At 42.4% G+C, this 26,332-nt stretch overlaps 1 protein-coding gene across 2 annotated transcripts in view; it reads left to right on the plus strand.

Moving 5' to 3' along the window:
* LOC124860520 (magnesium transporter protein 1-like) overlaps window positions 1-26,332 on the plus strand; it is a 50,121-nt gene that overhangs the window by 14,284 nt on the left and 9,505 nt on the right. The window lies entirely within an intron of this gene.

Here is a 26,332-nt window from a genome sequence, read left to right on the forward strand (position 1 = left end):
AGTTGAGGTGGAACCTAATAACAGCCCCCCCAAAAAACAAAACACAGCTGTCTGCAACAAACGGTAACTCTACCCTTTCTTGATTTGCTGTGGAGACCCTGTGAGAGCACTCACAAGATGCTTACAAAGAGTAGGAAGAAGTCCGTACGCTGGTGGCATACAAAAACATTTAGATGTACGAAACCGTGTGTACGCATCACTGCACACCTTTCCTTCATACATCCCACTTTGCGTGGAACTAGGCACAGCTAGTTTAAAGATTACATTAGCATTCCCTGCAAAAATGCAGTGTAAATGCTGTAAGATGAATTGTTCAGCTAAAATTAAAAGAAGCTAAAATGATCAGAAATAAATTGCTGAAATGTAAAAAATCATCATAAACGTAACAGCAAAACTGTCAGGTGATTTAACTTTCTTAAAAAAACTGTAAGCTAAACAAGTTGAAGGCAATGCAAAACCCTATGTTGAATAGTAAATAATTGGAAGAAATCTTTGAAAATCAAGGCAGAACTTGAAGCTGACATGCCAAAGAAGAAATGCACAAAGAGATGTTGAATTGTAAGAAATTAGTAGAAACTTCATAAAAAGAAAAGAAGACTTGTCAGCTGATCTGCAGGAAACTGAATAGTTTGTGCCCTCAATCCGCACTTCGGTGAAGTCCGCTTAGATGCGGGCTTCGCCGAAGTATATTACCCACAATTCACTGCTGCAGATGACGTTCTGAGCAAAAACCAATCACAACCGTCACCGTAACCAGCCATCAAATCAGAATAATAAGAACTGCGTAAACTTTAGCGAGCCGACAAATATATTTTTTTACTGGTTTTCCAGGCTCAACATTGTAAGATACCACTGGGTTCAGAGTGAGTCTGGGCAGTCAGTAGCCCATAACACTGAAGTTACCTTTCAAACAAACACTGGCGCGACGAGAGTCTGGTGTATAAGCCTCCTTCACTTCCTGCACTTTCTTCTCCTCAAAACAATTGCTTGTTGCAGTTTTAAATAGTTTTTTTAGAAGCAAGACTGTGAAAACAGCGCTGGTTCCCGCCCTTTTTGATGTTGCAGTTACGGTGCAGAGGTGCAAGTCGATGACGTAACCCCTACTGTCCCAATTCTCCAATTTTGCACGCTTGTAACCTGCACACCGTAACCCCTACATGCACTTGTACAAAGTACACACTTCATAGAGGGGCGTAGGGTGTAGTGTGGGTATTGGGACAGGGCCTTAGTGCATTAAGAGAAATGAATATGCTATTGTTAGCTAACGTCATTAAATATGTTGGTCGCTTCCTACCATATTCTCATAGTAGGAACATTTACTTAACATTTACTTAATCCATCTAGTATGCTTACAATAATGTGTCAAATAAATTGAGCTAAAATGTTAATGTTAGCTAAAGTGGCCAAGTTAGCATTTGGGCTATAACTAACATGTTGTCTAACATTAACTAGGGTTACAATAACCTGTATGCAAAAATTTATTAATTTGCCCTCCCAAATTATTCACTGTTGTCCAGGTGTTGGAACAGCAGTAGAAGCTATTTAACACAAAATGTACCTCATTTTGTTGCCTCCCTGGAACCTAGGAAGATGGTCTCATCATTATAGGTCACAGAGTAAGGAATGTAACTAATATACTAGCTTTGATTTATTTACACTAAGCTTGTTTAAAATATGTTCAAACTAAGCCTGAAACCTAAGCTCCACTATAGAGGGGCAATTATGTAAAGTAGGTCTCAATTCTGCCACAAGATGGTAATGCAACGCAAGGAATGGAATGGCTACACTTACTGTGTCAAGCTGCAGCACGTTACTCTCCCCGTCTGCCCTGCCTTTTTAACACAATATAGCATGCTCCCGAACTATCCGCATAACTCTTAAACTGTAAGGGCATTTGTCGTTATTCTTGGACAGTTTTTGTTAGAACGGACAAGGGAACAATATGTTAATCTTTTTTTGTTGACAAAATATTATTGAAGACACAACACTAGGTAAAGTGAAAGAGAAAAATGGAAAAAAAGTCAAAATTGCCTGAACTTCTTGTAGAGCAATGTTCGCCAACTCTGAAACCATGAGGGCTATCGATTTGATTCTTGCACCCTAGGAAGGCCTGCAGGCCTTACTGAAAAATAGTGGAAATTTTCATTTGTCTCCAGTCATCCTTCTTGGTGTCACAATGTAAGAAAGCTGATCATTTTGGAAGTTTTTAATTTTAAGGTTTTTGAGGAAGGACAGATATGGTATTCTGAAACAAACCTACTTCATGACAAAACAGTGAACGTTATCAAAACAATTCTTGCTGAGGCCTACTGGCCTCAGTGAACAATCATGGAGATTTTCGTGCCTCTACAATAATCAGCTAGGAGGTGTGACGATGTAAAAAGGTTGGATAATTTTTGGAAGTTTTTAATCAGCTGTCTGAGTGAAGGACAGAGTTGGTACTTATAACAAAACGGTAAAACGTGTCAAAAAATTCTAGAATTGTGAGTGCCAGGAAGATCTAAAGATAAATTCAGACCTAGATCAAATGGTTTAGGAGAGCCAATGATTCTTAAACATGTCCGTTTAAGGATTTCATTCTCATTTATTGTGAAATTTCTATTGCTGGGCTATTTGAAGCCTGTTGGCTTTAAGTTGCTTTGAGGTAATTTGCCATAAATCTGTGAGTCCCACATCAATGAGAATCACTTTTCTGAATCCTGAAAGAGAAATCTAGGTTTTGATGCATAATTTGTGTAGTAAACTGAGTGAGTAAGAAGAATTTGTTCGGACCCTGGAAGATTTTCAAACAGCTAGAGTGGCAGTTGGGAAAATTCTGTCTTTTGATTACACTGTCAATTTTAAAACTTAAATCGCGAACTTAAATCCACACAAACATTTTGCAGCATTTTGTCTCTGCTTCTGCCATAGTCCAGTAGTGCATCCTGTCTCTCTGGCCATGCATCATGATTTAATATTCTGAAGCTGTAGACTACACCGTCCCCTGACATGAAGCGCAAACTCATCTCTTTTACTGCAATGTCAACAGCAGCTTCCACGTTTGGGTTTCTGAAAATGCTGTCATTCACATTAACTTGCCCCTTTCAGCTCCATTCCCTGAAAATCATATTAACAACAAGATAAACACAAACACTTGCAACTGAAGAATGCATTTGGGAAGTATTTTCTCTAATTATGATGCCACACCTGAAAGATAACTCTCTCACCATCAGACTTCATGCTCAGGAACTTCTCTAATATTCCTCCTGGCTTACATCTCAATTTCATCCCTCCCAGTTCTGACACTGTCCTCTGTAGCTCAGCAGAGGCCTTTGGTAGGATTAAATCATTTGCTTGTAGGGTTCTGCTGAGACTCTCAAGTTCTGTGAAGCAGCCATAAAATGGCTGAAGGCACAGAAATCTGCACGCTCCATCTCAAACTTTATCTGAAGAACAATTTCAGAACTTGCAGCAGATTACATATTTTTATGGAACAGTGTGGTTAGCAAAGGAATGAGCAACTTGAAGAAAGCATTTCCTTTAAAATGGTATACCTTTTTTGCTCTTCCTTTCACATCAGGACAGGGAGAAGAAGCAGCCAGGTGGCTCATGTGATGGAGAGATGCAGCATATTGGCCACTTTCCTGTTCGTCTCCACCTTGTTTAAGAAGAACATGCAATGCTCTTCTTAAACAAGGTGGAGACGAACAGGAAAGTGGCCAATATGCTGTTCGTCTCCACCTTGTTTAAGAAGAACATGCAATACTCGCTCAACTTGTGGAATCCAGCGTGTGCCTTTAAATAAAAAACATTATGATTTATTTTGAAGACATAAAAGCTGCAACAAGCCAAAGTAGCTAAATCAAATAAATACTAACTCAAAAGAAGAATTAGAAATGTTTGTGAACATATTTGATCTCCGCTACTCGGTGATTAATTCACTTTTAACACTCAAAGGGTTGCTGATGGTGACTTCCAGCATTTGGCCCACTGCATGGAGCTCTCTCTGAGATTTTGGGCTGAAGTGGTACGTTTTCCACAGTAGGTGGAGATAATAAACTTTAGCAACCAAGGGCTCCTTCTTTTGGACAGTGAGTATTGCCACTTCCACCCTAAATACATGACAATGGCTTTATATTTTTAAATAAACAGCACTTCTAGCTTTTATGTAGTTTATTAAATCATGGTTTGTTCTTAGAAGTTGTATTAGGATGTACCTGTGTGGCATGCTGTGAAAAGGAATTACATTCTCCCCAGTCTCTTCCTTGAGCAGAGCAATGACACCTCCTCGACATCTCATGTTTACCGCTGCACCATCTGCTCCAAAGCCAACCAGCCGGTCCATCCATCCACTGTCCTCTGCTCCCAGCTCCTGAAAAGCAGTCTTGGTGGCTTGTGGTACTCCTTAAACAAATGGATAACATTAATCAGACATAGAGACAGTGGAATTGCAAACTCAACATGTACAGGTCCTTCTCAAAATATTAGCATATTGTGATAAAGTTCATTATTTTCCATAATGTCATGATGAAAATTTAACATTCATATATTTTAGATTCATTGCACACTAACTGAAATATTTCAGGTCTTTTATTGTCTTAATACGGATGATTTTGGCATACAGCTCATGAAAACCCAAAATTCCTATCTCACAAAATTAGCATATTTCATCCGACCAATAAAAGAAAAGTGTTTTTATTACAAAAAACGTCAACCTTCAAATAATCATGTACAGTTATGCACTCAATACTTGGTCGGGAATCCTTTTGCAGAAATGACTGCTTCAATGCGGCGTGGCATGGAGGCAATCAGCCTGTGGCACTGCTGAGGTCTTATGGAGGCCCAGGATGCTTCGATTGCAGCCTTTAGCTCATCCAGAGTGTTGGGTCTTGAGTCTCTCAATGTTCTCTTCACAATATCCCACAGATTCTCTAAGGGGTTCAGGTCAGGAGAGTTGGCAGGCCAATTGAGCACAGTGATACCATGGTCAGTAAACCATTTACCAGTGGTTTTAGCACTGTGAGCAGGTGCCAGGTCGTGCTGAAAAATGAAATCTTCATCTCCATAAAGCTTTTCAGCAGATGGAAGCATGAAGTGCTCCAAAATTTCCTAATAGCTAGCTGCATTGACTCTGCCCTTGATAAAACACAGTGGACCAACACCAGCAGCTGACACGGCACCCCAGACCATCACTGACTGTGGGTACTTGACACTGGACTTCTGGCATTTTGCCCCAGTCTTCCTCCAGACTCTGGCACCTTGATTTCCGAATGACATGCAGAATTTGCTTTCATCCGAAAAAAGTACTTTGGACCACTGAGCAACAGTCCAGTGCTGCTTCTCTGTAGCCCAGGTCAGGCGCTTCTGCCGCTGTTTCTGGTTCAAAAGTGGCTTAACCTGGGGAATGCGGCACCTGTAGCCCATTTCCTGCACACGCCTGTGCACGGTGGCTCTGGATATTTCTACTCCAGACTCAGTCCACTGCTTCCGCAGGTCCCCCAAGGTCTGGAATCGGCCCTTCTCCACAATCTTCCTCAGGGTCCGGTCACCTCTTCTCGTTGTGCAGCGTTTTCTGCCACACTTTTTCTTTCCCACAGACTTCCCACTGAGGTGCCTTGATACAGCACTCTAGGAACAGCCTATTCGTTCAGAAATTTCTTTCTGTGTCTTACCCTCTTGCTTGAGGGTGTCAATAGTGGCCTTCTGGACAGCAGTCAGGTCGGCAGTCTTACCCATGATTGGGGTTTTGAGTGATGAACCAGGCTGGGAGTTTTAAAGGCCTCAGGAATCTTTTGCAGGTGTTTAGAGTTAACTGGTTGATTCAGATGATTAGGTTCATAGCTCGTTTAGAGAGCCTTTTAATGATATGTTAATTTTGTGAGATAGGAATTTTGGGTTTTCATGAGCTGTATGCCAAAATCATCCGTATTAAGACAATAAAAGACCTGAAATATTTCAGTTAGTGTGCAATGAATCTAAAATATATGAATGTTAAATTTTTATCACGACATTATGGAAAATAATGAACTTTATCACAATATGCTAATATTTTGAGAAGGACCTGTATTGGTGCATTGTCATCCTGATACACGGCACCGCCTTCAGGATGCAATGTTTGAACCATTGGGTGCACATGGTCCTCAAGAATGGTTCGCTAGTCCTTGGCCCATCTAGCACAAGTATTGGGCCAAGGGAATGCCATGATATGGCAGCCAAAACCATCACTGATCCACCCCCATGCTTCACTCTGGGCATGCAGCAGTCTGGGTGGTACGCTTCTGTGGGGCTTCTCCACACTGTAACTCTCCCGGATGTGAGGAAAACAGTAAAGCTGGACTCATCAGAGAACAATACATGTTTCACATTGTCCACAGCCCAAGATTTGCGCTCCTTGCACCATTGAAACCAACATTTGGCATTGGCATGAGTGACCAAAGGTTTGGCTATAGCAGCCCGGCCGTGTATATTGACCCTGTGGAGCTCCCGACGGACAGTTCTGGTGGAAACAGGAGAGTTAAGGGGCACATTTAATTCTGCCGTGATTTGGGCAGCCGTGGTTTTATGTTTTTTGGATACAATCCGGGTTAGCACCCGAACATCCCTTTCAGACAGCTTCCTCTTGCGTCCACAGTTAATCCTGTTGGATGTGGTTCGTCTTTCTTGGTGGTATGCTGACATTACCCTGGATACCGTGGCTCTTGATACATCACAAAGACTTGCTGTCTTGGTCACAGATGCGCCAGCAAGACGTGCACCAACAATTTGTCCTCTTTTGAACTCTGGTATGTCACCCATAATGTTGTGTGCATTTCAATATTTTGAGCAAAACTGTGCTCTTACCCTGCTAATTGAACCTTCACATTCTGCTCTTACTGGTGCAATGTGCAATCAATGAAGACTGGCTACCAGGCTGGTCCAATTTAGCCATGAAACCTCCCACACTAAAATGAGAGGTGTTTCAGTTTCATTGTCCATCCCCTGTAGCTTGTTCATGGGTTTACCGTTTTGAATCATGCTCACATAAACCATTTCCCACTCTTTGTTTGTCGATCATAACTGAGATGTAGCGGGCTCGTCTGATTTCTTCGGCCAGACCGGATTTCATTTCTCCCACGATGGTCAAAATCATCTCCCTGCATCGGACGTGGTTGTAGTAGGACGGAGTGATATCTGCTCCATTCTTTTTGCAAAGTGATATCAAACTCTTAAAAGTCCAAGGCGACTGCGGCTCAGTGAGAAGAGTTGGTCGTCTTGCAATCTGAGGGTTGTGGGTTCAATTCCAGCTTCCTCCTGCCACATGTTGATGTGCCCCTGGGCAAGGCACTTAACCTCAAATTTTGTTTGAACGTGTGCATGTTAGTGAGTGCGTCTGGGTGAATGTGGCTCTAGTGTAAAGCGCTTTGAGTGGTCAGTATGACTACTGGTCAGTATGATGCCTTTCCAGTATGGTGCCTTTCCAGTCATATTGGAACTGAGTTCCAGTTCCAGTATGACTGTAAAGGCACTATATTAGTTCAGTCCATTTACCATTTAAATTTAGTGAACGGTAGCTCCTCCTTCGCGATGCAATAAGCCACGTTCATCTTCATTTTTACTTATTTAAGAGCAGCCTCGTCTGCTCCGACCACTCCGGTCTTTAGAGAGTGAACAACGGTACCAGCACGCTGTGGTGGTTGTTTCGAGATGAATGCATCCCTGGCCAGAATATGACGTGTGGTGTTTATTATTAACATTATCCCTTTTAAATATCATGTTTCCCACAACGTAAGAGTTGTCTGATTTTATCTTTTTCAGCACTTCTATACAGTACTGACTGAAGAGAAGTTGCGCCTTAGCATCGTAAATGAGCCACGGAAAGTCCTTTTCCCATTCCGTGTTATACTTATAAATTTTCCCCTTCTTATCAGACGTACCTTGGTTTGGTGCATTTTGTGTTTTTGTTTCTTCTTGATGGGGTCGTTGGGTTTTATTTTCGGTTAAATTTTCCAGCAAGAAAATCCCGCTTGTGAATTTAACCGGATTCTCCAAAGTGCATGCGCACATCGTCTACCACTGGACTGGCGACAAACACGAAGGAATTGTGGGAATTGTTGTATGATATAAGATCACAATTACATTGATAAAGTAACACTTGGTTATACTAATTGACTACAACCACAATGTAGCATAGTGATGTGGCATGGCTTCACGTGTCGCATCTTTCTTATAGTAGAAAAAAACAAGCAGCTTGCAAAAGCTGTCGCACAAGTGCTATGTATAAAAATAATTTATCGCACAGACAATTTTTTTCATAGCACGTGCAACATATATGTACATATATATGACATCACTGTACAGCATTGAAGGCCACCACAGCACACCAAAGACAGGGCACCCCGCCAACCCCACACCTAAACCCCGGACGCGCCCCAGAATGCCAGCCACTCATACTCCTGCATGGCATACCCCGCCGCACCAAGCAGGCTGGCCGGCCTGCCCCTCCACCATAGCAAAGCCACATCCCAATCAATGCCGCACAGTGCCCGGCCAAGACCCCCAGCTTAATCCCGGCGCCACCCCCAGCCGTCAGACCAGGCACCGAAGTCCGGCCGAGATCCAAAAATATTGAAGCGATCCCGAGAGAGCCTAAACACCAGTCCCGGCAGGAATCAACCCCCAAGACCCGAGCCCCAACCGCAGCCCAAACCCTAACCCGACCAGAGTCCGCAGAAGACCCACAGCATCTAAACCCAAGATCACATGCCCGACACCCATACCCCAGCCAGAAGTAGCCCCGTGAGAAACCCACACCGAAGCCCACAAAAGGCAGAGAGCCTACAGAGCCAAGACCAGTCCATCCTGAGAACCACTCCAGCCAGCCCGCTTGACCAAACCATGCAGACCCCTCCGACCCCTGCCCCAGACAGAATCTGAACCGGCGTCAGGAACCGGAATAAAGACAAGGAAGCAGAATCTGAACTGGAACCACGCAGGTCCAAACAATGCCTATCCCCACCCAAGGCCAACCACCCACCCCCAACCCAGAAGAAAACCTACACCCACCCCAACATTCTAACAACTCCCAGAACACATAAGACAATAGACACCCAGGTTGACTTCGCCCCACTCCCTCCCTTAGACCCTCCGGCCTGCCATCAAAATGCATTCCTTGAAGGATAGAACACCTGCAGTGAGATGGTACCCGCCCACCAGTTTAGGAGGCCCTCCAATGCACCGAAGGTCCCCGGACCAGGGCCGGGTGCTAGCGCATGCACTGCCCCGAAACCCCAGCGACACATCTGCTAGGACCCAAGCTCCCCATGCCCAGCTAGGACCCCAGCCCTGGGGCGACGCAATCCCTAAGGCCACCCCAGACCCACCCAGGAGCAGTACGGCCACCAGGCCAGTAACCAAGTCCACCGGCACAGGCCTCTCAAAAGCAATTTCCAATTCAATTATTTTTTCCAATTCATGAGGATAGTTTTCTTATCAATTACATAAGGCAGTGAAAACCATGTGAACTGAAGTTGTCCCCATGGTGACATCATCCAAGTTGCCCTACAAGCAAACTGAGTGGACAGGTGGAATATTACATCTCAGACACTTTGATAAGCCTTCACATATCGGGCACCAGAACCTCTGAACAGGTGTACATAATCATAGTGGATGTAATTGCCAGGTATATTGCCTCTGCACTGGAAGCAAGTATTACGTCGGGCTCACACTGAACGGAGATGCACCGGAACTGCACCGCGTTCAGTATGAGCCCAGTGTAGAAAGTGCAAAACTTATCCTGAACATCTGTTGACCTGTATATTGTACTCTATGAAGGATTTTATGTTGTATGAATTGTAAGCTCTGGTTACTAGCCATTTTAAAAGTTCTTAAACATATCTGAGACCAGAATGTTGGGTCAAAGTTGACTGATGAATCCACCTCCCATTTCGTAATAGGAAGGGTTATTGATTCATCTATTTTAGATAGTGTCCTGTATAATTTAGACGTTAATTTGGGGGGCTTGAGTTTTAGGAACTCTAGTACATTTGACAGCAGGTGTAACCCCACGTTTTTAAGCCTAAATATTTTTTTTATTATAGATTTAATTTGTTGATATTCTAGAAATGTATTATTTTCCATCCCATATTGTATAATTAATCTGTTAAATGGGATGAACTGAGTTCCTTCAAATATATGTTCCAGGTATTCAATTCCTTTACTCCTCCAATCTGGAAAGTTTATTTTCTTTTTTGTTTTTGTAGGTGCATGGGATTAGTGAGGACCCTGTCATTTTTAGATATTCCCACTATGCTGTCAGAGAGGAACTGATATTGAGGCTTTTAAAGCATTCATGTTTTATATTTGAGCTAATAAATGGTAGGTCTAAAATCTTAATATTATGTCATAATGTCTGTTCTATGTCTAGCCAGGGTTCATCTAGAGGACTGTGTTTAAACCATTTTGAAATGTATAGTAGCCTGTTGGCCAAGAAGTAATGGTGAAAGTTAGGCAGATCTAGTCCTCCTTTATCCATCCAGAGATTTCCATCTGGCAAGATCCTCTTCCACTTTTTTTAAAAGCAGGATGTGGTTTAGTTTTGATAAATCTTCCAATCTAGGAGAAATATTGATACCCAAATATGTAATATTCCCTGACTGTAGTTGTGTATTAAGGGAATTGTGAAAAGAACAATTAATTGGAAGAACTGTAGATTTTAACCAATTTATAGAATAATCTGAAACTTGTGAGAAATAATTTATCAATCCAATTACCAGAGAGAAAGAGATTTGTAAATGCTGGAGAAAAAGTAATACCGTATCCACATAAAGACTGCTTTTATGTTCAATATTCATGCATTTTATGCCTTTAATATCTTTAGTTCGTCTGATTGCTGCCACTAGTGGTTCAATAAAAAATAGCAAATAATGATGGGAAAAGTGGGCATCCCTGCCTGGTGCCCCTCTGAAGATAGAAGCTGGAAGATGTTAGGTTATTGGTCCTGATACATTCCGCTGGGGAACTGTATAATATTTTTTATCAGTTTATGAAAGAGCTTCCAAAACCAAATTTAGTCAAGGTTGCAAACAAGAATTTCCAGTTAACTCTATCGAAAGCTTTTTCTGCATCTAGAGATAATATATTAGTATCAATATTTTTGCCGTAGGAATAGTCTATTAAATTAAGTAATTTGTGGAAGAATACCCCCCTTTTATTAAACCAATTTGGTCAGGATGTATTATGAGAGGAGCTAACTTTTCTAGTCTTTTTGCAAGGGCTTTACAGATTATTTTGAGATCAATGTTAATAAGGGATATGGGACAGTAATTGGTAGGAATTACTGGTTCTTTTCCTGGTCTTAACAGGAAAGTAATGTTGGCAGAATTTATATTTGACGGAAGTATGCTATTTTCCTCAGTTTCCTGCAACATTCTTTGGAATATTGGAGCTAAAATATTCCTAAATTCTTTGTAGAATTCTGTTTGGAATCCATATGGGCCTGAAGCCTTTTTATTCGGCATGCTTGTGAGAGTTTCTTAGATTTTGGCTGAAGTCAGTTGTACATCCAGGTCCATCGCTTGATTATCTAATAATTTAGCCAATGTTACTTTATCCAGAAACTGATCAATGTCGTTATCTGACGGGTATATCAGTGGTGAGTATAAAGTTTATAAAAATCTCTGAAAGTGCTGTTTATTCTTTCAGGATCATAAAATGTGTTCCCTGTCGAGTCTTCAGTAGCAAATAAGGTTGTCTTTTCTTTACTTATTTTTAGCTGGTTAGCTTAAAAGCTACCTGATTTATTGCCATGTTCAAAGTTTTCTATTCGAATGCTTTGTACTAAGAATTTGTCTTTTTGTCATTAATTTCATTTAATTCTTATTTTGCTTTATGTACAGTACAGACCAAAGGTTTGGACACACCTTCTCATTCAAAGAGTTGTCTTTATTTTCATGACTATGAATATTGTAGCTTCACACTGAAGGCATCAAAACTATGAATTAACACATGTGGAATTATAGACTGAATAAAAAATTGTGAAACAACTGAAAATATGTTCTAGGTTCTTCAAAGTAGCCACCTTTTGCTTTGATTACTGCTCCGCACACTCTTGGCATTCTGTTGATGAGCTTCAAGAGGTAGTCACCTAAAATGGTTTTCACTTCTCAGGTGTGCCCTGTCAGGTTTAATAAGTGGGATTTCAAACCTTATAAATGGGGTTGGGACCATCAGTTGTGCTGTGCAGGAGGTGAATACAGTACACAGCTGATAGTCCTACTGAATAGACTGTTAGAATTTGTATTGTGGCAAGAAAAAAGCAGCAAACTAAAGAAGAACGAGTGGCCATCATTACTTTAAGAAATGAAGGTCAGTCCAAATAATTGGGAAAAGTTTGAAAACTGTCCCCAAGTGCAGTCGCAAAAACCATCAAGCGCTACAAAGAAACTGGCTCACATGAGGACCGCCCCAGGAAAGGAAGACCAAGAGTCACCTCTGCTGCGGACGATAAGTTTATCCAAGTCACCAGCCTCAGAAATCGCAGGTTAACAGCATCTCAGATTAGAGAACAGGTCAATGACACACAGAGTTCCAGCAGCAGACACAACTAGAACAACTGTTAAAGAGGAGACTGTGTGAATCGGGCCTTCATGGTAAAATAGCTGCTAGGAAACCACTGCTGAGGACAAGCAACAAGCAGAAGAGACTTGTTTGGGCTAAAGAACACAAGGAATGGACATTAGACCAGTGGACATCTGTGCTTTGGTCTGATGAATCCAAGTTTGAGATCTTTGGTTCCAACCACCGTGTCTTTGTGTGACGCAGAACAGATGAACAGATGGACTCTACATGCCTGGTTGCCACCGTGAAGCATGGAGGAGGAGGTGTGGGGGTGCTTTGCTGGTGACACTGTTGGGGATTTATTCAAAATTGAAAGCATACTGAACCAGCATGGCTACCACAGCATCTTGCAGCGGCATGCTATTCCATCCGGTTTGCGTTTAGTTGGACCATCATTTATTTTTCAACAGGACAATGACCCCAAACACACCTCCAGGCTGTGTAAGGGCTATTTTATCTCTAAGGGAGTGCCCGGCCACCCTACGGAGGAAGCTCATTTCAGCCGCTTGTATCCGGGTTCTCGTTCTTTCGGTCATGACCCAAAGTTTAAGGCCATAGGTGAGGGTGTGAACATAGACCGACCGGTAAATCGAGAGCTTCACTTTTCGGCTCAGCTCTATCTTCACCACAACGGACCGGCACAGCACCCCCATTACTGCGGCAGCCGCACGGATCCGTCTGTCGATCTCCCGCTCCATTCTTCCTTCACTCGTGAACAAGACCCCGAGATACTTAAACTCCTCCACTTGAGGCAGGAACTCCCCTCCAACCTGAAGAGGACAAGCCACCCTTTTCCGGTCGAGAACCATGGCCTCGGACTTGTAGGAGCTGATCCTCATCCCAGCCGCTTCACACAGCGCATGCTGTAGTTCTTGGCTAGAGGGTCCAGCAGGACCACGTCATCTGCAAAAAGAAGAGACGAAATCCTCTGGTCCCCAAACCAGACCCCCTCCGGCCCTTGGCTGCGCTTAGAAATCCTGTCCATAAAAGTTATGAACAGGATCGGTGACAAAGGGCAGTCCTGCCGGAGTCCAACATGCACCGGGAACAGGTCCGACTTAGTGCTGGCAATGCAAACCAAACTCCTGCTCCACTTGTACAGAGATCGGATGGCCCCTGATAAAGGGCCCCCGACTCCATACTCCTGGAGCACACCCCACAGGGCATCACGAGGGACACAGTCGAATGCTTTCTCCAGGTCCACAAAACACATGTGGACCGGTTGGGCAAACTCCCATGAACCCTCAAGTACCCTGTAGAGGGTATAGAGCTGGTCCACTGCTCTATGGTCGGGACGAAAACCACACTGCTCCTCCTGAAGCCGAGATTCGACTATCGGCCGGACTCTCCTCTCCAATACCCTGGCGTAGGCCTTACCAGGGAGGCTGAGGAGTGTGATCCCCCTGTAGTTGGAACTCACCCTCCGGTCACCCTTCTTATGAAGGGGGACCCCCACCCCAGTCTACCAGTCCAGAGGCACTGTCCCTGACCGTCACACAATGTTGAAGAGGCGTGTCAACCATGACAGCCCCACAACATCCAGAGACTTGAGGTACTCAGGGCGGATCTCATCCACCCCCGAAGCCCTGCCAGTGCGGAGCTTTTTAACCACCTCGGTGACTTCAGCCTGGGTGATGAAAGAGTCCAACCCCGAGTCCCCAGCCTCTGTTTCCACCAGGGAATGCGTGATGGCAGGATTGAGGAGATCCTCAAAGTACTCCTTCCACCGCCCGATAATGTCCCCAGTTGAGGTCAGCAGCCTCCCACCCCCACTGTAAACAGTGTTGGTGAAGCACTGCTTCCTCCTCCTGAGGTTTGCCAGAATCGCTTCAAGGCCAATCGGAGATTTTTCCTCTGCCACAGCCCGGGTCGCAGCACGCTTGGCCTCATGGTACCCGTCAGCTGCCTCAGGAGTCCCACAAGCCAACCACAGCCGATAGGACTCCATCTTCAGCTTGACAGCGTACCTTACTGCCAGTGTCTACCACCGGGTTCGGGGATTGCCGCCGCGACAGCCACCGCAGACCTTACGGCCGCTACGGGCCGCAGCATCGATAATAGATGTGGAGAACATGGTCCACTCGGACTTTATGTCTCCAACATCCCCGGAATCTGGTGAAAGCCCTCCCGGAAGTGGGAGTTGAATACATCCCTGGCCAAGGGCTCCGGCAGACGTTCCTAGCAGACCCTCACCTGCTTTGTGGGTTGTCTTTCTTATTTACTAGAGTTAAGGAGACAGGAGCATGATCGCTGACAGCTATAGGGTGTATCTCAGTGTCTGAAATGTCCGTCAGCAACAAGCTGCTGACTAAGAAATAATCCAGACGATAGTAAAAGTGATTAACATGTGAGAAGAAAGCATATTCTATGAGGTTAGGGTGAAGAGATTGCCATGCATCGCAAAGTCCATATGTACTAAACTATTTTTACTGATTGCCAACTGCGCTGAGTCCATGTTGTGCTCAGCCTGTGTAATTCTTCATTTAGACCAAAGTTGATATTGCACCCAAGAAGAAGTGAGCAAGCCAAGTGTTCAGACAGTACAGAAATAAAAGTATGAAAAATGGGTAGTCATCAACATTTGGGGCATATATACTGACAATACATAACTTTTCGTTATGTATACATTTATCTGTATCTGTAAAATTTTTTAAAACAGTAAACTTAATACTTTTGTGAATTGAAATTGGTACTACTCTTTGCCTATAGTTATAACAGGCAGAAAACAAATCAGGAAACTCAGGTGATTTGAGGTAATTTGCAGCTGTGGCAGATTTATGAATCTTGTTGACCACGTCTGCCTGTTGTCTTTTAAGCTGAATGAAAATTTGTAACCTTTTCTCTCTGGTGCCGGCTCCATGGAGATTCCATGTGACAAACCTTAGTGTGCCCATAGTTGTGCGTGTGTCGCCAAAGTTGGACAGCATGTCGCCACAGAAACAGATAGACCCAAGTGAAATCATAGTTTGTGCTTGGGGATGCCTTATATAAAGTCCAGAAGAAGAGATATAGCAAAGAAAAAGACAGAAAATTAAGAAGGTGCTGGAGAGGGGGTGAGAAATATAAGGTTATGTTAAGAAATTTTAGTGTGTGAGTGTGCATGTTTATGTGTGACAGAAAGAAAAAAGAGTGACAGAGAGGTGTGGTAACTGACAAAATGAAAAGAGACAAAAAGGAGCAGATACCTTAAAAGCCCAGCCTTGGCCCTGCCCACATCAAGCAATGTAAACATCCTGCTGAGCGGTGCTTTACATTAGATTACAATTGCCAGTTATCTAACCTCTTATCTAACCAGTGTTGCATGTTTTAGACTAACCTGCTGTTGCTTCTAATAAAGCCACGGAGTGATCTTCCGGGTCCTGAACAACTAACCATTAACATAGAGTTTATCTACAACCACTGTACCTCTGGTGCCTTCTGTAATATATTTCTTCCTGATGGGGAATAAAACTCTCCTCCGATTGAGGATGTCCTTAGGAAACTGATCATTAACACTAAAGTTCATTCCCCGTAGCTCTCTGCCCTGACCTCTTACCTGCTCTTTTTGCTTGTAGTACCTTGTCACTTGGGAGTTTCAGCTTATGTAGGAGAAATTCACGGACCATGGATTCAGTATCCTTCTCTGCCCATTCTGGGATCCTGGAGAAGACAAGGTTGTCCTGCTTGCCTCAAGCTTGTATATCCAGGATGGTATCCTTAATTTTTTTATTTTCTATGGATAGCTGTGTCATTCCATCGGAAAGTTGTTACGCTATCCCTCGTTTGGTTCTCAGCTGTTAGCGAAGCTGGTTGTTCCTGGCTGAACTCCAGAGAATCCCTTAGAGCTTGGAATTCCCTGTGCAGAGTTTCCACCACGGCGAGACAAGCATTCAGACAGGTTAGCTTCTTGTCGAGTCCAGGGCATCAGTGTAGCTTTTCTCTGGAGAGATAGTGGAGGTGCTGGCCAAGCACTCTGAACGGTGCGTTTTGATGTTGGTGTGGCCATGGGTGGAGATTTTTGTGGCTTGCCCATTACAATGTTATCAAAACATTCGTCCACGTAGCTCTCCAGGCTGTTCAAGGTTTCCACGTCCAGTTTGTTTCATTGTGAAAATATTAGACAATGGTAAGTATTTTAAACATTTCTATGTTTGGCTTGAATTTATTGTCTCGTTTTACCTGAGTTTGTCATGTTTGTTTGTTTACCAGTATACCGCCATATTATTTACGCACAGCTCTCGTGAGATCTCAGCCGATCATCACCTCAAAAAGTATCAAGAAATTAGCTTTTCTGCCACTGCTTTTTCAAGAAGCTTTGACCTAAATGGGATCTTGGAGATAGGTATGTAATTGTGATATTTGGCTGTTTAGGATCCAAATTGCAGTTTTTTTAAAATAGCTCAAAAGCAGCATGCTTGAAAGAACTTGGAACCACAGAGTGAAGTATTGCAAATTTCTGTAATACAATAGAAGGAAAAGCATTTTAAACAACACAGCAAGCAGAATGTCATTTGGCCAGGTAGATGTTTTCATTTTATCAAGTAAGTTTGAAATGTCAGATTGAGTTACTGGATCAAACACATTCAGAGACTGAGAAAGTGGAGAGCCAGAAACAAAATTATTACACATGCCACAAAGCGGTTCACCAGCTCTCTGTACTCAACTTGTTTTCCATTGCTGATACACCCAAGGACCACAGTGTATTTCTGCAGATGGCAGGACAGGAGCACCAGCATCTCCTGATTTGGTTGATGACAAAGATATAGAAACAGAAGGGTCCATGGCTGAGGTAGAAGATAAAACATTTGAAGTGTAACAGCTATGGTGTGGGACATAGGGGGGTGGGATAACTGTTTTGATGGGGGTAGGAGAAGAGGATGCTGAACTAGTTTTTCAGTCAGTAGCTGTCTTGAAGTTATGACCAAGAAAGATTTTCCTCGAGGTACTTCAAACCATTCTGTATGTATGTATGCTAGATACTTTCTCTCCCTTTGCCATTCCAATTTGTTAGCCTTGGTTTTTGTTTTTTTTTTGTGGACCAGTTTGCTTTAATTTCTTGTATGTTTGGATTATTTTGGTTGTTGCCAACATATGGTGTACATTCTATGTTAGTGGCCTCCTTACAAATATTCAGACAGAAAACATTGACATGTTGAATACATATTTTACCAGTATATGGGGAAGACCAAATCTATCTTTGTCCTGAGAATAAATCAGCATAGTTCAATATGTAGGTCTGTGTTCACTAGGACAACAAGGCTAAGGTTCTTTGGGGCCTTTACAAACTTTAAATGTGTGCTATACAGGGGCAGACCTACAGGGGGGCCAATTGCCCCACTGCTGTAGAGCCTTGCCCCCCCAGCTGCCCCTTACTTTTGTCCTTAAAATTCTTGTAATTACTAATCGCTTGTTTGTCCAAAAGCTTCTTACAGCCTTTAGATAAAACAGTTTACCAAAAATATATAATTGTAGATATAATCTGAGGTCCCTGAAAAACGTAGTTGCGGCCCTGCATCAACCACCGTCTGCCTAGCGCGCCGCATCTGCACGTGTATGTGTGTCACAGGCACATTGGGAGGCAGTCTGTCTGCAGCCCAGTAGAGTGGAGCAACTGAGCTGTCCCAAGTTACTGCAGTTGAAGACGGTTGGTCCAGGTGATGTTTTAACAGTAAAGTCAACTTACGTTTTCAGTGAATGAAATGTCTGCTAAAGTGACCTATGTTTATGATGTAATATGTTTATTAATCGTTTAACGACAGGGACTCACTGGCGTGTGATTTGAAAGAGTGTTAGCATATTTCCCTTGTTAGTTTGGCTTACATTTAGCATGAAAATAGTTAATGAAAAGTTCAGCTATGAAAAAATTTCAGGTTTGCTTTTTAGGTGCTGCAGTTTCACTGACGGCTCTGTATGAACTACCGGTAGTTATATAATGGCAATGAGGCTCAATTAAACCACGTTACATCTGTTCGGTCAGATCGATAAAATAATACATTGGCTTCCATGAGAATAAGATTTCTAAATACAGCTGCTTGTGTAACCAGTGTCAATGTCATTTCTGGTTTCATATTGTTATAGACTTCTTGTGGTCATAAGTGGGCTAATTTTCCCAAGTCTTGATGCCTGCACATTGCAGACCACAGTGAAAAGAAAATATGGGCACATTTTCAGTTTCTTTGGCAAAAAAAGTAAGGGATGAGAAGGAAGAAGACTGTGAGATTTGAGGATGGAAGAATAATGGAGAGACCAAGATGGTGACAACTGAAGGAAGCTACTGAAAGTGCAACAGGTGAAGAAGTGAGTTGTTAGTTAGAAAACTGATAAATACAGGCAAGTATAAAATAAGACACAAGTGAACCAAGTAAGTTTGACTTGCAAGGGTGAGACAGTCCTCTACCAGAACAACGACTTCCTTCTCACAAAGGGAAAATCCTTGCACCAGCCTTTTATTTACAACTCACATTCCAACAAGCAAAAAGCGGGAATTGGTTCAGCCAATTCTTAGAGATTTCAACCTAAGAGTAGTCACTCCCTTATATGGTATAAGCTTGTCATGTCCAGGGAGTGATCCACTCCAGACCGCATTCCTTAACATTCCACAAACCCTTTTTCACACAAAACAAAATCATTAGAATCATCTTAACTATAGTAGAACTTCAGACATAAACATGATTTAAACTGAACAATGATAACTTATATATACTGCTAAAAAAAATAAAGGGAACACTTAAACAATATAACTCCAAGTAAAATCAAACTTCTGTGAAATCCAAATGTCCACTTAGGAAGCAACACTGACTGACAATCAATTTCACATGCTGTTATACAAATGGAATAGACAACAGGGGGAAATCTCTGGCGATTAGCAAGACACACTCAATAAAGGAGTGGTTCTGCAGGTGGTGACCACAGACCTCTTCTCGGTACCTATGCTTTCTGGCTGATGTTTTGGTCACTTTTGAATGTTGGTGGTGCTTTCACACTCGTGGTAGCATGAGACGGACTCTACAACCCACACAAGTGGCTCAGGTAGTGCAGCTCATCCAGGATGGCACATCAATGCGAGCTGTGGCAAGAAGGTTTGCTGTCTCTGTCAGCGTAGTGTCCAGAGCCTGGAGGCGCTACCAGGAGACAGGCCAGTACACCAGGAAACGTGGAGGAAGCCATAGGAGGGCAACAACCCAGCAGCAGGACCGCTACCTCCGCCTTTGTGCAAGGAGGAACAGGAGGAGCACTGCCAGAACCCTGCAAAATGACCTCCAGCAGGCCACAATGTGCATGTGTCTGCACAAATGGTTAGAAGCCGACTCCATGAGGACGGTATGAGGGCCCGACGTCCACAAATGTGGATTGTGCTTACAGCCCAACACCGTGCAGGACGCTTGGCATTTGCCAGAGAACACCAGGATTGGCAAATTTGCCACTGGAGCCCTGTGCTCTTCACAGATGAAAGCAGGTTCACACTGAGCACATGTGACAGAGGTGACAGAGTCTGGAGACACCGTGGAGAGCGATCTGCTGCCTGCAACATCCTTCAGCATGACCAGTTTGGCAGTGAGTCAGTAATGGTGTGGGGTGGCATTTCTTTGGAGGGCCGCCTGGGCATCAGGAACATGAATCCGATTGAGCACATCTGGGACATCATGTCTCGCTCCATCCACCAACGTCACATTGCACCAGAGACTGTCCAGGAGTTGGCGGATGCTTTAGTCCAGGTCTGGGAGGAGATCCCTCAGGAGACCATCCGCCGTCTCATCAGGAGCAAGTCCAGGCGTTGTAGGGAGGTCATACAGGCACGTGGAGGCCACACACAATACCGAGCCTCATTTTGACTTGTTTTAAGGACATTACATCAAAGTTGGATCAGCCTGTAGTCTGTTTTTCCACTTTAATTTTGTGTGTGACTCCAAATCCAGGCCACAATTGGTTAATAAATTTGATTTCCATTGATGATTTTTGTGTGATTTTGTTGTCAGCACATTGAACTTTGTACAGAACAAAGTATTCAATGAGAATATTTCATTCATTCAGATCTAGAATGTGTTATTTGAGTGTTCCCTTTATTTTTTGGAGCAGTGTACATTTTTCCAACATCAGTGAAGATGAGGAAAATTATGTTAGCGTAAGACAGTGAAAGAAGACAGTGCAGAGGAAACTGATGAGAGAAGGAATGCATAGAGGCAGAGAATCCAGCCTATTCAGCTTGACCAACTGGTATAGATTCTCAGTATAAATTCTACTGCAGAGATATTAGATGTTTCATATCTGCACAGGTCTATAGGGGTTATGAAGTTAGATAGTCAAGGCTTTACAGATATGTATATATGTAGTCAATTTATATTATAATTTTATGTTATGATTAAAGCAAACCCTACAACACAGAAACGCATTGAAAACCGTATTAGATCATTGTCACTATATATTTTGTTAACTCAATCAACTTCAATGAAGAGGTCCGGCATTGCCACCCTGCCACCTGCATGTAAAATTTTCCAGGTCCGCCCCTATTACTGTACATTTTTAAAGTCCATTGATTGCATCTATTGGCATAGGTGTGTCAGGACAGGGATAATGTGCTCATGTCTTTTTGTTTTCATGATTTTGTAAAACTCTCACCTACCAAATTTGAATCATGCTTTTTTTTCCCCCTAGATCCATGTTTGATACCATAACCATGATTTTCTGATTTCTGCTTGAGTACACAATACTTGCAGCTCAGAACATGTCACATTTGGTCTGCTGGCCACATTAGGAAAACAGGGAAGTCTGACTTAAAAAGAAATGCTGCATTACTCCTATATAAACTAGATCATATCCCCTTAACCTTTTTACATCCTTAAAGGATGTAGAAAGGCTAATTCTGCCTCTCTGCCTGCTCAGATGCTTTTCTCCTAAGCTCCCTGCTTGCTTGCATTCTTTTACTCCTAACTTTTTATCTCTTAGCCAAAATTACAGAAATATTGGACTAAAACTACTTCTTACCAGCGGCTCCCAAGAATTATTATCATTTTTATTTATAAGGATTTTGATGTTTTTATAATCCAACTCAAGAAGGACAAGTTGACGCCACCTAATCAGCACAAGATGCCTCCCTTCACCACAGAGGACTTCGACAAACTTTTACAGAAATTGACTGGTGTGGAGATGAAAATCCATCGACTAGAAGCAAATGTGGAGGTGAATATGGGGTACAGCGATGATTCAACTCTGCCTGGAATCCCAAACAGTGACAGCCAGCTCAACGACTCAACCGGCAAAGAATAAACGTACCAAGACCCCCCTGGCATGTTTTAGGCGCATGCCCAAAAAATCAAGGTGGATGACTCACTGGAAGATCTCCGCAATTAAATAAATTAGAATGGCCAGAATTACAGAGAAATGCCCCCGTTTCTCCTGGGAAAAGGAGACTTCGACAGCGAGCTGCTGTCACAACAACTCATAGGATTGAGACAGCTGGAAATAATGGAATTCCCCTCCAAAACAGATTTGTCCCACTACAGAATGAAAACCAGGAAAATGATCCATCTTCTGAGAACAATAAAAGGTTTGAGAACAACCTTCATTCTAAACAGTCTTCTCCTAAGCTGCCAGAGAAAAAGCGCCCCACCGGACCAAGAACCCTAATAATGGGCAACACAGCTGTGAATGGGATTAAAAACTTCTGCAATAAGAAAAACACAGAAGTTATGATTGGTACCAGTAACGTGGTGTCCGATATCTCAGAGAATATTCTGGAAATCACAGAAAAACGCCCGTCTCTAGAAAACCTTATTATACACCGTGGAGCCATGGATGACGTAGCTAAGAAAAAATCAGAAGGATTGAAGGAGGATTTCACTCATCTGCTGAATATTGTTGGAGGTCTCAATATCAAGGTGTTTCTCAGCAGACCCTTCGCACCAATTTTCTGTGGAGACGAGATTTTTTCGAGACTTCTGATGATTAAGTGGTTAAAAAAAACATGCTACTACATCTCTGAACTTCAACGACAACTTCCAATACTTTTTGGGAAAAAAGACAACTCTTCAAGCAAGATGGTTTCTGTTTGAACAAGCTGGGAGCCAGACGTCTCACATCTAATCTCTTCTATTCAGTAAATAATCCACCAGCAGCTTCGACCTTCAGCAGAGAACATGGAGTATCAACAACAATGATAGATAATGTTTCCACCAACAGCTCCAGCAGAGACAACCGGCCAGTTGGCTGAGAAAGAGAGGTCATCACAAAAGGTCTCCCCGTCGAAGTCTACAGGAGAAGTGGACCCCCCCACTCTTGAATATTTGGCTCTCCGGGTAAAGAGCCCTGTCCGAACCATGTTCTGCATATTTACAGGCCTCATAAGTCCAAAACAAACTTTTTCAGTGATTTTAATGAGCTTTTATCTGTGATATCTGTTGGTTATTACTGTTTAATTATTGTGGGAGACTTCAACATTCACATGGACAATCCTGAAGACAGAAGTCCAATAGATCTGTGTGACACTCTTAGAAATTTTGGTTTGACTCAACATGTTAAACAGCAAACGCACAAATAGGGACATATTTTGGACTTGATCATCATTAAGGGTCTAAACATTTCCAAGGTGTCTGTAACTGATGTTGCCCTATCTGACCACTTTTCTGTTATTTTTGAAAGCATCATCTCCAATGGCTCAGTTTGCCAAAGAGACATTATAAGAAAACGCATCTTTAAGGACAGTGCTGCTGAAACCTTTGACCAGATTTACTCTTCTACCTCCACTTTGCACTGTAACACTGTGGATGAGCTGGTAGATTACTTTCATTCTAAAATCTTGGACATCATTGATTCAATTGCTCCAATTAAAGTGAAAGTCGTTTCTGGGAAGAAAATGTCTCCGTGGAGAAGTGCTCCAGCAGTCAGAAGTAGAAAAAAAAGGAGTGTCGAAAAGCTAAACACAGGTGGAGAAAGACTGGACTCCAGGTACACTATATATATAGAGAGACTATACAGATATAACCTACAACTGAAAAATGCAAGGGAATCTTTCTTTTCTGAGATCATCAGCAAAAACATTAACAATGCTCGTGCATTATTTGCCACGGTCGACAGGTTAACAAACCCTCCTGTAACTGTAGCATCTAAACTCCACTCTACCAGGGCCTGCAATGAATTTGCTATCTTCTTCACTGAAAAAACCCAAAAGATCGTAGGGGCAGTCAGCACATTCACATCAACTCCAGTACCAAAGTTGTCTCCAACTAGAACTGATTTTGACAAAATTTCCCAATTTCACCAAATAAACTACAAACATTTTGAAGAAATTGTACACCAACTAAGCTCTTCTTCCTGCTGTCTCGATCTTTTACCCACAGCTTTCCTTAAGAAAGCTTTGCCTGTAAAAACATCTGATTTAACACAAATAATAAACACGTCCCTTTTGTCAGGTGTTTTCCCCCAGGCCCTGAAAACAGTAATTATCAAACCTCTATTGAAAAAGAGCAACTTGGACAAGCTGCTACTACAGAACTATCTCAAACCTCCCCTTCATCAGCAAGATTATTGAAAAAACTGTGTTTCAACAGTTAAACAACTTCCTAACAATGAACAACCACTTTGATGTCTTCCAGTCAGGCTTCCTGCTCACCACAGTACAGAGACTGCTCTTGTCAAGGTCTTCAATGACATCCATATAAATGCAGACTGTGGAAGAACCACAGTGCTGGTATTATTGGACCTTAGTGCAGCATTCAACACTGTTGATCACTCCATTTTATTAGAGCGCCTGGAAAACTGGGTCGGCCTTTCTGGTACAGCACTCAATTGGTTTAAATCCTACTTGAAGGATAGGGACTTTTTTGTGTCGGTAGGTAACTTTACATCAGAGACCACAAAAATCACAAGTGACGTTCCCCAAGGGTCCATCTTAGCCTATTCAATATCTACATGCTCCCCCTAACTCAGATTTTAATAAACAACAGCGTAAGTTATCATAACTATGCAGACGACACACAGCTATGCGTTACAATGTCAACAGGTGACTATGAACCCATTCAACTGCTGGGTAAATGCCTAGAAGAAATCAATGCATGGATGTGCCAAAATTTTCTTCAGCTGAATCAAAACAAAACTGAAGTAATAATCTTTGGACCAAAGGAAGAGTGTTTAAAGGTTTGCACACAGCTTCAGTTAATACAGCTAGAAACCACCAATCAGGCTCAAAATCTGGGTATAATGATGGACTCAGACCTGAACCTTCAGAGGCACATAAAGACAGTAACAAGGTCGGCCTTCTATCACCTAAAGAACATCTCCAGGATTAAAGGACTAATGTCTCGGCAGGACCTTGAAAAACTAATTCATGCGTTCATCTTTAGTAGAATTGATTACTGCAACGGTGTCTTCACAGGTCTGCCTAAAAAGTCGATCAGACAGCTGCAGTTGATCCAGAACGCTGCTGCCCGTGTCCTCACAAGAACTAAGAAAGTGGAGCACATCACCCTGGTTCTAAAGTCCCTACACTGGCTCCCTGTAGTTCAGAGAATAGACTTTAAAATACTTCCGTTAGTCTATAAATCACTGAATGGCTTAGCACCAAAATACATTACAAACTTGTTGTCAGTGTACCAACCACCCAGACCTCTCAGGTCTTCTGGCTCAAATCTACTCTGCATACCCAGAACCAAACATGGAGAAGTTATTTGAATGTGCTATCTAAACATTAGTTAAGTTTTCAGTCCAATTTTCCTTTCGTTTTTTTAACCATCATTCTATTCTCTTTATTTTTTTCTTAATGACCTCTGTTTGACTTTCTGTATCATTGTAATGTTTTTCCTTATGTACAGCGCCTTGAGTGCCTTGTTGCTGAAAAGCGCTATATAAATAGACTTGACTTGACTTGACTTAAAATGAATTCTAGTAATAAATACAGAACACAATATTGCATTAAAAATAAAACCTCTTCCATGGTTATTTTAACACGATCCCTTTGACTGTATTTTCATACATGTACATCTTAAGCTTTACAAATTAAGTTAGTGTTAAGTAGGCATCTAGTATATCTGTGTTTCCATCAAAGTGGCATTTCAGTGGAAGACAGTTCAGTTATAAAAAACTGTTTGTTTTATTACTCCAGAAAGCTGCTTTGGTATCTTCAGCCATTGTTAAAAATATCGTTTTAAATAGCTGAAATTAGCAAACCCTTTGTGCAAGGCTGACATTTCTGTTCTTAGTATTTTTTAAGCATTGCTGCATGTGAGAGCTCCACACAGTGTTTCAAGCAGAAAAATGACCAAACAATTTTAATGAATGAAATCCCAAACAACATTTTAAACAAGTTAGGCAATATGTGTTAAAATTTCTGATTAATACATTTTTCATTGTCAGCTTTATTTGTTACACTGACTGATACACATTTTTGTTCAATTTTACAAATTAAAAATCATGCTTTTTTCTAAACTATATTTTAAAAAAGAATCATTCCTGTCCTTATATGGTTTAAGGTACAGAAATGAAGAGACTTCCCTTTGAGGAGGCTGACCCCCCCTTCTGCTAACGCCTCCTGTAGCTACCTATTTCATGTAGAGGAAGAGAACCACACACAGAAACCTCAGATTGTCCAAACCCTGGTTTATCGTTACCTCACTTAAAGTGCTGGTCCTTATGAAAGAATGGCAAGAAAAAAGGCAGAAGTCCCATTTGCGGTTTACCACAAGTCACGCATGGTACACACCAAACATCTGGAAGAGCATTCTCTGGCCAGATGAGACCAGCATTGAAATTTTTGTTCTTCATGCCACACTCATGAAGTACAAAACTAACC

The sequence above is a fragment of the Girardinichthys multiradiatus genome, chromosome 23, assembly GCF_021462225.1.
Source record: "Girardinichthys multiradiatus isolate DD_20200921_A chromosome 23, DD_fGirMul_XY1, whole genome shotgun sequence".
NCBI classification, from domain to species: domain Eukaryota; kingdom Metazoa; phylum Chordata; class Actinopteri; order Cyprinodontiformes; family Goodeidae; genus Girardinichthys; species Girardinichthys multiradiatus.